Source organism: Rhipicephalus microplus, chromosome 5 (assembly GCF_043290135.1).
Source record: "Rhipicephalus microplus isolate Deutch F79 chromosome 5, USDA_Rmic, whole genome shotgun sequence".
NCBI lineage: Eukaryota > Metazoa > Arthropoda > Arachnida > Ixodida > Ixodidae > Rhipicephalus > Rhipicephalus microplus.
Genome location: NC_134704.1, coordinates 195,766,460 through 195,777,457, shown reverse-complemented (window position 1 = coordinate 195,777,457; position 10,998 = coordinate 195,766,460). Strand labels below are relative to the sequence as shown.

The 10,998-nt window shown below is 44.1% G+C and overlaps 2 non-coding genes across 2 annotated transcripts; both read left to right on the top strand.

The window, feature by feature from the left end:
- Positions 1–404: 404 nt before the first annotated feature.
- On the top strand, positions 405–476 carry TRNAT-UGU (transfer RNA threonine (anticodon UGU)). The gene has a single exon. It is a non-coding gene; the product is annotated as a tRNA-Thr (tRNA).
- Positions 477–2,633: 2,157 nt separating this feature from the next.
- TRNAT-UGU (transfer RNA threonine (anticodon UGU)) lies at positions 2,634–2,705 on the top strand. The gene has a single exon. It is a non-coding gene; the product is annotated as a tRNA-Thr (tRNA).
- The last annotated feature ends 8,293 nt before the right edge of the window (positions 2,706–10,998 follow it).

Sequence of the window (10,998 nt, the reverse complement as noted above, 5' to 3'; positions counted from 1 at the left end):
AAGTCGCAGGTTCGGATCCTGCCCACGGCAAGTTATCTTTTCACCCACTTTTCTTCATATTTACATTACCATTCGGTATAATGTCTTCCCCTATAATTTCCTTGGCATTATTGTCTGTTGGATCTCATTATTATTTTGTAAAACACAGAAAAAACGAGCCCTTTAGTATACACTTCTTTCCTTAATTCATTAACGTGGGTTTTGCACTGGCAGACTTCGCGCCTTTAGGTTGTATACGAGGGACTATTGGTCAGCTGACAACTCGTAATAAGTTCACGTGCTACGTGACGCCATATAGGCTCAAAAGAGTGTGCTACACTCGCCGCGATGGCTACTGGTGGCGCTGACTGACACTCCCACGTTTAATTTACATATAAACCCAATAAAGTGGCCGGGGGATAGCTGTCGTGGTAGCTCAGTGGTAGAGCATCGAACGTGTCATTCGAAGGTCGCAGGTTTGGATCCTGCCCACGGCAAGTTATCTTTTCACCCACTTTTCTTCATATTTACATTACCATTCGGTATAATGTTTTCCCTTATAATTTCCTTGGCATTATTGCATGTTGGATCTCATTATTATTGTGTAAAACACAGAAAAAACGAGCCCTTTAGTATACACTTCTTTCCTTAATTCATTAACGTGGGTTTTGTACTGGCAGACTTCGCGCCTTTAGGTTGTATACGAGGGACTATTGGTCAGCTGACAACTCGTATTAAGTTCACGTGCTACGTGACGCCAAATAGGCTCAAAAGAGTGCTCTACACTCGCCACCATGGCTACTGGTGGCACTGACTGAAACTCCCGCGTTTATTTACCTTATAAACTGAATAAATTGGCTGGGTGAGGGCTGTCGTGGTAGCTCAGTGGTAGAGCATTGAACGCGTCATTCGAAGGTCGCAGGTTCGGATCCTGCCCACGGCAAGTTATCTTTTCACCCACTTTTCTTCATATTTACATTAACATTCGGTCTAATATCTTCCCCTATACTTTCCTTGGCATTATTGTCGGTTGGATCTCATTAATATTGTGTAAAACACAGAAAAAACGAGCCCTTAAGTATACACTTCTTTCCTTAATTCATTAACGTGGGTTTCGTACTGGCAGACTTAGCGCCTTTAGGTTGTATACGAAGGACTATTGGTCAGCTGACAACTCGTAAAAAGTTTACGTGCTACGTGACGCCAAATAGGCTAAAAAGAGTGTGCTACACTCGCCACCATGGCTACTGGTGGTGCTGACTGAAACTCCCACGTTTAATTCACATATAAACCCAATAAAGTGGCTGGGTAAGGGCTGTCGTGGTAGCTCAGTGGTAGAGCATGGAACGCGTCATTCGAAGGTCGCAGGTTCGGATCCTGCTCACGGGAAGTTATCTTTTCACCCACTTTTCTTCATATTTAAATTACGATTCGGTCTAATGTCTTCCCCTATACTTTCCTTGGCATTATTGTCAGTTAGATCTCGTTTTAATGTTTAAAACACAGATAAAACGAGCCCATAAGTATACACTTCTTTCCTTAATTCATTAACGAAGGTCTCGTACTGGCAGACTTAGCGCCTTTAGGTTGTATACGAGAGACTATTGGTCAGCTGACAACTCGTAATAAGTTCACGTGCTACGTGAAGCCATATAGGCTGAAAAGAGTGTGCTACACTCGCCGCCATGGCTACTGGTGGCGCTGACTGACACTCCCAGGTTTGATTCACATATAAACCCAATAAAGTGGCCGGGGGATAGCTGTCGTGGTAGCTCAGTGGTAGAGCATCGAACGCGTCATTATAAGGTCGCAGGTTCGGATCCTGCCCACGGCAAGTTATCTTTTCACCCACTTTTCTTCATATTTACATTACCATTCGGTCTAATGTCTTCCCCTATATTTTTCTTGGCATTATTGTCTGTTGGATCTCATTATTATTGTGTAAAACACAGAAAAAACGAGCCCTTTAGTATACACTTCTTTCCTTATTTCATTAACGAGGGTCTCGTACTGGCAGACTTAGCGCCTTAAGGTTGTATACGAGGGAGTATTGGTCAGCTGCCAACTCGTAATAAGTTCACGTGCTACGTTATGCCAAATAGGCTCAAAAGAGAGTGCTACACTCGCCACCATGGCTACTGGTGGTGCTGACTGAAACTCCCACGTTTAATTCACATATAAACCCAATAAAGTGGCTGGATGAGGGCTGTCGTGGTAGCGCAGTGGCAGAGCATTGAACGCGTCATTCGAAAGTCGCAGGTTCGGATCCTGCCCACGGCAAGTTATCTTTTCACCCACTTTTCTTCATATTTACATTACCATTCGGTATAATGTCTTCCCCTATAATTTCCTTGGCATTATTGTCTGTTGGATCTCATTATTATTTTGTAAAACACAAAAAAAACGAGCCCTTTAGTATACACTTCTTTCCTTAATTCATTAACGTGGGTTTTGCACTGGCAGACTTCGCGCCTTTAGGTTGTATACGAGGGACTATTGGTCAGCTGACAACTCGTAATAAGTTCACGTGCTACGTGACGCCATATAGGCTCAAAAGAGTGTGCTACACTCGCCGCGATGGCTACTGGTGGCGCTGACTGACACTCCCACGTTTAATTTACATATAAACCCAATAAAGTGGCCGGGGGATAGCTGTCGTGGTAGCTCAGTGGTAGAGCATCGAACGTGTCATTCGAAGGTCGCAGGTTTGGATCCTGCCCACGGCAAGTTATCTTTTCACCCACTTTTCTTCATATTTACATTACCATTCGGTATAATGTTTTCCCCTATAATTTCCTTGGCATTATTGCATGTTGGATCTCATTATTATTGTGTAAAACACAGAAAAAACGAGCCCTTTAGTATACACTTCTTTCCTTAATTCATTAACGTGGGTTTTGTACTGGCAGACTTCGCGCCTTTAGGTTGTATACGAGGGACTATTGGTCAGCTGACAACTCGTAATAAGTTCACGTGCTACGTGACGCCAAATAGGCTCAAAAGAGTGCTCTACACTCGCCACGATGGCTACTGGTGGCACTGACTGAAACTCCCGCGTTTATTTACCTTATAAACTGAATAAATTGGCTGGGTGAGGGCTGTCGTGGTAGCTCAGTGGTAGAGCATTGAACGCGTCATTCGAAGGTCGCAGGTTCGGATCCTGCCCACGGCAAGTTATCTTTTCACCCACTTTTCTTCATATTTACATTAACATTCGGTCTAATATCTTCCCCTATACTTTCCTTGGCATTATTGTCGGTTGGATCTCATTAATATTGTGTAAAACACAGAAAAAACGAGCCCTTAAGTATACACTTCTTTCCTTAATTCATTAACGTGGGTTTCGTACTGGCAGACTTCGCGCCTTTAGGTTGTATACGAAGGACTATTGGTCAGCTGACAACTCGTAAAAAGTTTACGTGCTACGTGACGCCAAATAGGCTCAAAAGAGTGTGCTACACTCGCCACCATGGCTACTGGTGGTGCTGACTGAAACTCCCACGTTTAATTCACATATAAACCCAATAAAGTGGCTGGGTGAGGGCTGTCGTGGTAGCTCAGTGGTAGAGCATTGAACGCGTCATTCGAAGGTCGCAGGTTCGGATCCTGCCCACGGCAAGTTATCTTTTCACCCACTTTTCTTCATATTTAAATTACGATTCGGTCTAATGTCTTCCCCTATAATTTCCTTGGCATTATTGCATGTTGGATCTCATTATTATTGTGTAAAACACAGAAAAAACGAGCCCTTTAGTATACACTTCTTTCCTTAATTCATTAACGTGGGTTTTGTACTGGCAGACTTCGCGCCTTTAGGTTGTATACGAGGGACTATTGGTCAGCTGACAACTCGTAATAAGTTCACGTGCTACGTGACGCCAAATAGGCTCAAAAGAGTGCTCTACACTCGCCACGATGGCTACTGGTGGCACTGACTGAAACTCCCGCGTTTATTTACCTTATAAACTGAATAAATTGGCTGGGTGAGGGCTGTCGTGGTAGCTCAGTGGTAGAGCATTGAACGCGTCATTCGAAGGTCGCAGGTTCGGATCCTGCCCACGGCAAGTTATCTTTTCACCCACTTTTCTTCATATTTACATTAACATTCGGTCTAATATCTTCCCCTATACTTTCCTTGGCATTATTGTCGGTTGGATCTCATTAATATTGTGTAAAACACAGAAAAAACGAGCCCTTAAGTATACACTTCTTTCCTTAATTCATTAACGTGGGTTTCGTACTGGCAGACTTCGCGCCTTTAGGTTGTATACGAAGGACTATTGGTCAGCTGACAACTCGTAAAAAGTTTACGTGCTACGTGACGCCAAATAGGCTCAAAAGAGTGTGCTACACTCGCCACCATGGCTACTGGTGGTGCTGACTGAAACTCCCACGTTTAATTCACATATAAACCCAATAAAGTGGCTGGGTGAGGGCTGTCGTGGTAGCTCAGTGGTAGAGCATTGAACGCGTCATTCGAAGGTCGCAGGTTCGAATCCTGCTCACGGGAAGTTATCTTTTCACCCACTTTTCTTCATATTTAAATTACGATTCGGTCTAATGTCTTCCCCTATACTTTCCTTGGCATTATTGTCAGTTAGATCTCGTTTTAATGTTTAAAACACAGATAAAACGAGCCCATAAGTATACACTTCTTTCCTTAATTCATTAACGTGGGTTTCGTACTGGAAGACTTAGCGCCTTTAGGTTGTATACGAGGGACTATTGGTCAGCTGACAACTCGTAATAAGTTCACGTGCTACGTGACGCCAAATAGGCTCAAAAGAGTGTGCTACACTCGCGACCATGGCTACTGGTGGCGCTGACTGAAACTCCCACGTTTAATTCACATATAAACCCAATAAAGTGGCCGGGAGATAGCTGTCATGGTAGCTCAGTGGTAGAGCCTTGAACGCGTCATTCGAAGGTCGCAGGTTCGGATCCTGCCCATGGCAAGTTATCTTTTCAGCCACTTTTCTTCATATTTACATTACCATTCGGTCTAATGTCTTCCCCTATACTTTCCTTGGCGTTATTGTCTGTTGGATCTCATTATTATTGTGTAAAACACAGAAAAAACGAGCCCTTAAATATACACTTCTTTCCTTAATTCATTAACGTGGGTTTCGTACTGGCAGACTTAGCGCCTTTAGGTTGTAGACGAGGGACTATTGGTCAGCTGACAACTAGTAATAAGTTCACGTGCTACGTGACGCCAAATAGGCTCAAAAGAGCGTGCTACACTCGCCACCATTGCTACTGGTGGCACTGACTGAAACTCCCACGTTTAAATCACATATAAACCCAATAAAGTGGCTGGGTGAGGGCTGTCGTGGTAGCTCAGTGGTAGAGCATTGAACGCGTCATTCGAAGGTCGCAGGTTCGGATCCTGCTCACGGCAAGTTATCTTTTCACCCACTTTTCTTCATATTTACATTATGATTCGGTCTAATGTCTTCCTCTATACTTTTCTTGGCATCATTGTCTGTTAGATCTCGTTATATTGTTTAAAACACAGAAAAAACGAGCCCATAAGTATGCACCTCTTTCCTTAATTCATTAACGAAAGTCTCGTACTGGCAGACTTAGCGCCTTTAGGTTGTATACGAGGGACTATTGGTCAGCTGACAACTCGTAATAAGTTCACGTGCTACGTGACGCCATATAGGCTCAAAAGAGTGTACTACACTCGCCGCCATGGCTACTGGTGGCGCTGACTGATACTCCCACGTTTAATTCACATATAAACCCAATAAAGTGGCCGGGGGATAGCTGTCGCGGTAGCTCAGTGGTAGAGCATTGAACGCGTCATTCGAAGGTCGCAGGTTCGGATCCTGACCACGGCAAGTTATCTTTTCACCCACTTTTCTTCATATTTACATTACCATTCGGTCAAATGTCTTCCCCTATACTTTCCTTGGCATTATTGTCTGTTGGATCTCACTAATATTGTGTAAAACACAGAAAAAACGAGCCCTTTAGTATACACTTCTTTCCTTAATTCTTTAACGTGGGTTTCGTACTGGCAGACTTAGCGCTTTTAGGTTGTATACGAGGGACTATAAGTCAGCTGACAACTCGTAATAAGTTCACGTGCTACGTGACGCCAAATAGGCTCTAAAGAGTGTGCTACACTCGGCGCCTTGGCTACTGGTGGCGCTGACTGACACTCCCACGTTCAATTTAGATATAAACCCAATAAAGTGGCTGGGTGATAGCTGTCCTGGTAGCTCAGTGGTAGAGCATCGAACGCGTCTTTCGAAGATCGCAGGTTCGGATCCTGCTCACGGCAAGTTATCTTTTCACCCCTTTTCTTCATATTTACACTACAATTCGGTCTAATGTCTTCCCCTATACTTTCCTTGGCATTATTGTCTGTTAGATCTCGTTATATTGTTTAAACCACAGAAAAAACGAGCCCTTAAGTATACACTTCTTTCCTTAATTCATTAACGAAGGTCTCGAACTGGCATACTTAGCGCCTTTAGGTTGTATACGAGAGACTATAAGTCAGCTGACAACTCGTAATAAGTTCACGTGCTACGTGACGCCATATAGGCTCAAAAGAGTGTGCTACACTCGCCGCCATGGCTACTGGTGGCGCTGACTGACACTCCCACGTTTAATTCACATATAAACCCAATAAAGTGGCCGGGGGATAGCTGTCGCGGTAGCTCAGTGGTAGAGCATCGAACGCGTCATTCGAAGGTCGCAGGTTCGGATCCTGCCCACGGCAAGTTATCTTTTCACCCACTTTTCTTCATATTTACAGTCCCATTCGGTCTAATGTCTTCCCTTATACTTTCCTTGGCATTATTGTCTGTTGGATCTCATTAATAATGTGTAAAACACAGAAAAAACGAGCCCTTTAGTATACACTTCTTTCCTTAATTCATTAACGAGAGCCTCGTACTGGCAGGTTTTGCGCCTTTAGGTTGTATAAGAGGGAGCATTGGTCAGCTGCCAACTCGTAATAAGTTCACGTGCTACGTGACGCCAAATAGGCTCAAAAGAGTGTGCTACACTCGCCACCATGGCTACTGGTGGCGCTGACTGAAACTCCCACGTTTATTTCACATATAAACCCACTAAAGGGGCTGGGTGAGGGCTCTCGTGGTAGCTCAGTGGTAGAGGATTGAACGCGTCATTCGAAAGTCGCAGGTTCGGATCCTGCCCACGGCAAGTTATCTTTTCACCCACTTTTCTTCATATTTGCATTACCATTCGGTCTAATGTCTTCCCCTATACTTTCCTTGGCATTATTGTCAGTTGGATCTCAATATTATTGTGTAAAACACAGAAAAAACGAGCCCTTAAGTATACACTTCTTTCCTTAATTCATTTCGTGGGTTTCGTACTGGCAGACTTAGCGCCTTTAGGTTGTATACGAGGGACTATTGGTCAGCTAACAACTCGTAATAAGTTCACGAGCTACATGAGGCCATATAGGCTCAAAAGAGTGTGCTACACTCGCCGCCATGGCTACTGGTGGCGCTGACTGACACTCCCACCATTAATTCACATATAAACCCAATGAAGTGGCCGGGGGATAGCTGTCGTGGTAGCTCAGTGGTAGAGCATCGAACGCGTCATTCGAAGGTCGCAGGTTCGGATCCTGCCCACGGCAAGTTATCTTTTCACCCACATTTCTTCATATTTACATTACCATTCGGTCTAATGTCTTCCCCTATATTTTCCTTGGCATTATTGTCTGTTGGATCTCATTATTATTGTGTAAAACACAAAAAACGAGCCCTTAAGTATACACTTCTTTCCTTAATTCATTAACGAAGGTCTCGTACTGGCAGACTTCGCGCCTTTATGTTGTATACGAGGGACTATTGGTCAGCTGACAACTAGTAATAAGTTCACGTGCTACGTGACGCCAAATAGGCTCAAAAGAGCGTGCTACACTCGCCACCATTGCTACTGGTGGCACTGACTGAAACTCCCACGTTTAAATCACATATAAACCCAATAAAGTGGCTGGGTGAGGGCTGTCGTGGTAGCTCAGTGGTAGAGCATTGAACGCGTCATTCGAAGGTCGCAGGTTCGGATCCTGCTCACGGCAAGTTATCTTTTCACCCACTTTTCTTCATATTTACATTACGATTCGGTCTAATGTCTTCCTCTATACTTTTCTTGGCATCATTGTCTGTTAGATCTCGTTATATTGTTTAAAACACAGAAAAAACGAGCCCATAAGTATGCACCTCTTTCCTTAATTCATTAACGAAAGTCTCGTACTGGCAGACTTAGCGCCTTTAGGTTGTATACGAGGGACTATTGGTCAGCTGACAACTCGTAATAAGTTCACGTGCTACGTGACGCCATATAGGCTCAAAAGAGTGTACTACACTCGCCGCCATGGCTACTGGTGGCGCTGACTGATACTCCCACGTTTAATTCACATATAAACCCAATAAAGTGGCCGGGGGATAGCTGTCGCGGTAGCTCAGTGGTAGAGCATTGAACGCGTCATTCGAAGGTCGCAGGTTCGGATCCTGACCACGGCAAGTTATCTTTTCACCCACTTTTCTTCATATTTACATTACCATTCGGTCAAATGTCTTCCCCTATACTTTCCTTGGCATTATTGTCTGTTGGATCTCACTAATATTGTGTAAAACACAGAAAAAACGAGCCCTTTAGTATACACTTCTTTCCTTAATTCTTTAACGTGGGTTTCGTACTGGCAGACTTAGCGCTTTTAGGTTGTATACGAGGGACTATAAGTCAGCTGACAACTCGTAATAAGTTCACGTGCTACGTGACGCCAAATAGGCTCTAAAGAGTGTGCTACACTCGGCGCCTTGGCTACTGGTGGCGCTGACTGACACTCCCACGTTCAATTTAGATATAAACCCAATAAAGTGGCTGGGTGATAGCTGTCCTGGTAGCTCAGTGGTAGAGCATCGAACGCGTCTTTCGAAGATCGCAGGTTCGGATCCTGCTCACGGCAAGTTATCTTTTCACCCACTTTTCTTCATATTTGCATTACCATTCGGTCTAATGTCTTCCCCTATACTTTCCTTGGCATTATTGTCAGTTGGATCTCATTATTATTGTGTAAATCACAGAAAAAACGAGCCCTTAAGTATACACTTCTTTCCTTAATTCATTACGTGGGTTTCGTACTGGCAGACTTAGCGCCTTTAGGTTGTATACGAGGGACTATTGGTCAGCTGACAACTCGTAATAAGTTCACGAGCTACATGAGGCCATATAGGCTCAAAAGAGTGTGCTACACTCGCCGCCATGGCTACTGGTGGCGCTGACTGACACTCCCACATTTAATTCACATATAAACCCAATGAAGTGGCCGGGGGATAGCTGTCGTGGTAGCTCAGTGGTAGAGCATCGAACGCGTCATTCGAAGGTCGCAGGTTCGGATCCTGCCCACGGCAAGTTATCTTTTCACCCACATTTCTTCATATTTACATTACCATTCGGTGTAATGTCTTCCCCTATACTTTTCTTGGCATTATTGTCTGTTGGATCTCATTATTATAGTGTAAAACACAGAAAAAACGAGCCCTTTAGTATGCACTTCTTTCCTTAATTCATTAACGAGGGTCTCGTACTGGCAGACTTAGCGCCTTTAGGTTGTATACGAGGGAGCATTGGTCAGCTGCCAACTCGTAATAAGTTCACCTGCTACGTGACGCCAAATAGGTTCAAAAGAGTGTGCTACACTCGCCACCATGGCTACTGGTGGCGCTGACTGAAACTCTCACGTTTAATTCACATATAAACCCAATAAAGTGGCTGGGTGAGGGCTGTCGTGGTAGCTCAGTGGTAGAGCATTGAACGCGTCATTCGAAGGTCGCAGGTTTGGATCCTGCTCACTGCAAGTTATCTTTCCACCCACTTTTCTTCATATTTACATTACGATTCGGTCTAATGTCTTCCCCTATACTTTCCTTGGCATTATTGTCTGTTAGATCTCGTTATATTGTTTAAAACAAAGAAAAAACTAGCCCTTAGGTACACACTTCTTTCCCTAATTCATTAACGAAGGTCTCGTACTGGCAGACTTAGCGCCTTTAGGTTGTATACGAGGGACAATTGGGCAGCTGACAACTCGTAATAGGTTCACGTGCTACGTGACGCCAAATAGGCTCAAAAGAGTGTGCTACACTCGCCGCCATGGCTACTGGTGGCGCTGACTGACACTCCCACGTTTAATTCACATATAAACCCAATAAAGTGGCCAGGGGATAGCTGTAGTGGTAGCTTAGTGGTAGAGCATCAAACGCGTCATTCGAAGGTCGCAGGTTCGGATCCTGCCCACGGCAAGTTATCTTTTCACCCACTTTTCTTCATATTTACAGTACCATTCGGTCTAATGTCTTCCCCTATACTTTCCTTGGCATTATTGTCAGTTGGATCTCATTATTATTGTGTAAAACACAGAAAAAACGAGCCCTTAAGTATACACTTCTTTCCTTAATTCATTACGTGGGTTTCGTACTGGCAGACTTAGCGCCTTTATGTTGTATACGAGGGACTATTGGTCAGCTAACAACTCGTAATAAGTTCACGAGCTACATGAGGCCATATAGGCTCAAAAGAGTGTGCTACACTCGCCGCCATGGCTACTGGTGGCGCTGACTGACACTCCCACATTTAATTCACATATAAACCCAATGAAGTGGCCGGGGGATAGCTGTCGTGGTAGCTCAGTGGTAGAGCATCGAACGCGTCATTCGAAGGTCGCAGATTCGGATCCTGCCCACGGCAAGTTATCTTTTCACCCACATTTCTTCATATTTACATTACCATTCGGTCTAATGTCTTCCCCTATATTTTCCTTGGCATTATTGTCTGTTGGATCTCATTATTATTGTGTAAAACACAAAAAACGAGCCCTTAAGTATACACTTCTTTCCTTAATTCATTAACGAAGGTCTCGTACTGGCAGACTTCGCGCCTTTATGTTGTATACGAGGGACTATTGGTCAGCTGACAACTAGTAATAAGTTCACGTGCTACGTGACGCCAAATAGGCTCAAAAGA